Source organism: Triticum aestivum, chromosome 6B, assembly GCF_018294505.1.
Source record: "Triticum aestivum cultivar Chinese Spring chromosome 6B, IWGSC CS RefSeq v2.1, whole genome shotgun sequence".
NCBI classification, from domain to species: domain Eukaryota; kingdom Viridiplantae; phylum Streptophyta; class Magnoliopsida; order Poales; family Poaceae; genus Triticum; species Triticum aestivum.
Genome location: NC_057810.1, coordinates 124377308 through 124380396, shown reverse-complemented (window position 1 = coordinate 124380396; position 3089 = coordinate 124377308).

Genomic DNA, 3089 nt, shown 5'->3' with positions numbered 1-3089 from the left:
GTTTGAAATTTGGGGAAAGTACAAACTTTGCCCCCCCTCTTAAATTTCGGACCTACTACGGGTCGGGGGTGGGATGGCAATCCCAGGTTTCCCAAATAGTGGGCGGGAGCGATTTTGGGTGCGGGCATGTGTGCTTAGGCGGGCATTGTGTATGAATGTTTTTCCGAGGTGGTTGCGTGTCGTCTAGATGAAGCTACAAACCTACCCCGGTTTAGATCTTTGGACGTTGGGCCGGTAGGTTTCACGGGTCGGAGTTATTAGAAAAGTAATTTCCTTGTACTACCAAACATTGGTCTCATGCGGTTTCGGGCGAGTAGAGACTCTTTTGGTGCTTCGTTCGAAATTTTGAAACACGAGCATTCACGTTTAGTGTACTCCTGAACTATGAGGATTGACCTAAATAGACAACGTTATATTTGACCTTGTATGTTTGAAAACCTCATTAAATTATCCGCTTCTTTTTGAAATTTTGACACTTGAAAATCATTTAACTATGATTATTTTGGAATGGAGGAGCTAAATTTGAATCTATTTTGTACACGACTACATATGCTATTATGTACAAAATCAGAGCAAAGATTGGTGCCCCCATAATTTAGGTATGATTTACAAATGCCATGATATCAAATTCAAATAATTGAATGGACTTCATGTTGAATTCGATTTTTTTAAACCACCTTAAGGTGAATTCAGATGTATGCTAGTTCATAGGTAGCTATTTATAATATTCCTTTTGTAACTTTCGTATGTATAATGTGATTTACACACACAACATGAACTATACTCATGTTTATATTCGATTGCTAAATCGATGCATTGTCTGGGGTTCAAAATACTAACTATGTGGATCAATTGTGTCGAATAATAACATATACATGCTCAAATTCGATAGAATCTAGATGTCTGATGGATCAATGACCGTTCCTTACGCGAATTACAAATATCATGATCCCATCCTAATATTTGGATACAATTATCTTTAATCAATGTGTACAACAGTCTTTTACGTGTAGTTTCACTCTCCGTCGTTTGTCTCTCACACATGCTCGCACACTCTCTCCCGAGGTGTCTTTCTCGCACACATGCTCTCTATATAACCCTCCCTCCCTCTCGCAACCATTTACGACTGTTTTCACTAACCTTTATCACAAGAACTCTTCCTCTCGCAAGCATACACACGCACAATCCCCATCGACCCTTTCTATATACATAGACCTGCCTACGTGTCTCCTGTACGCACATTATCTTTAGGCATGTCTCTCATGCATTGTCTCACACCTCTCTTCCTAATCGACGAGTCTGATTCTAGCAGAGCATTCTGTAGGATGCCCCTTAAAGTTAGGTTGGATGAATAGTAATATCAGAGATAAAGGGGTTACCTTAGTCCGAGAACCTAGGGTTACAAATCCTAGTCGGCTTTGCCAGTGGACACAGAGTCCTTCACAATTCTGCTATCTTTGTCTTGTACAACTAGTCATCCATGGGTCTCCCTAAATGCGTCACGGGCCGACCAATGTGGCGCAGGACGGAACCGAATGAAGGGCCTCACCTCGACCCACCGGACCTCACGCGGTGACACACCCTCCGCCTCCACGTCTCGTTATCTTCTCACACCCACACATACCAACACAAACACCACACAAAAAATATATTCTCCTGGTGCCTCTATCCCCTCCCCCTTGCATATACACACTCAAGCGAATCTCTCGTCATGACGTCATATTTGTCTCTCTCTCTCTAGACCACTCTCATTTCTCGTGCTATCTCTCCCACGCCCTCCCAGCCCCTCTATCCATGCCTCTCTCAAATACGTAATACACACACATACCTCTCTAGGCCCTGCCAAATGCATCAACTACACATTCACACATGCTACATCATGTACCCCCTTGATCTAAAAATCCCTCTCTTCACGTTTATTTCACATACAACATTCCTTTTGAATAAAGTGTGGCCAAAAAATTATTTTCGAATTTCTACATATATACAACATTACAAAGTTATACGGAGGAGTACGAATGCTAATTTGCATTGCATGGTTCCCACAATGATATTTATTCTGCACTGTGAATTTGTATATTTTTATACATTATACAAAGTTAGTCATAATAAAGAGAAACAAAGAGCATCTCTCTCTCCATCGCATACCCCCCCCCTCTACGCCCCTTTCATGTATCCACACAAACTATCTCCAGGTCCTCTAAAAGTACGCCCCCAGCACATTCACGCATGTTTCATCTTTCTCTCCCGATATATACAATGATGATCATTCTATTTGAACTTCAGAATCCACTCATTACGGTCACCATTTATGTTTTGTGGTTATTATACAGTCACGGGCTCACCGTACAACTTTGTATTTGCTCAAGACATGACTAGTTGACCAGTTAAATGCTCAACGTGGCACCTCTAATGTTGCATCACATTATCTCACTACCATCGGGCCCACCTGTCGGCTTGTATCTACTCTACATCTACACTCTTATAAAATACACTCTTATAAAAAACAGAGTTGGTGATGATGGTGTGCCTACCATCCTGCAATATAGGCCGTCCGATTTATATCTGACGGATAGGAAAGAAACTATGGCAATTTTGCAAAAAGGTACCCACACACCTCTCCACATTTGCAAATAAGGCCTTCCCTCGTTCATCCTTTTCTCTCACAAGATAAACTAGTCATACAAATGCATCTTGATGTTACGTGCAATGCACGGGCATCTTGCTTGTAAGAATGAAAACAAACGACAAAAAAATATTGGACAGTGGTTCGAAGTCATGACCGCGGGCACAGCGGACAAGGTGGCCTTGTATTGGTATGTTGAGCCGTCTATTTTAACACACAGGAGCTGGTGTGGTGATTATACACACACGCACGCATGCACACGAACTGCATGCACGCAACACTCACACAAACACATGCACCCACGCATGCACGCAACACTCACATGTACACACGCAGCCACGCACGCACGCAACACTCACACACACATGCATGCACACACCAGTACACCACACAACCAACACACACTCTCACGCTCAAGTGCTCAACCTACACGGGCATGCGCACACATCAGGCCCACAACAAG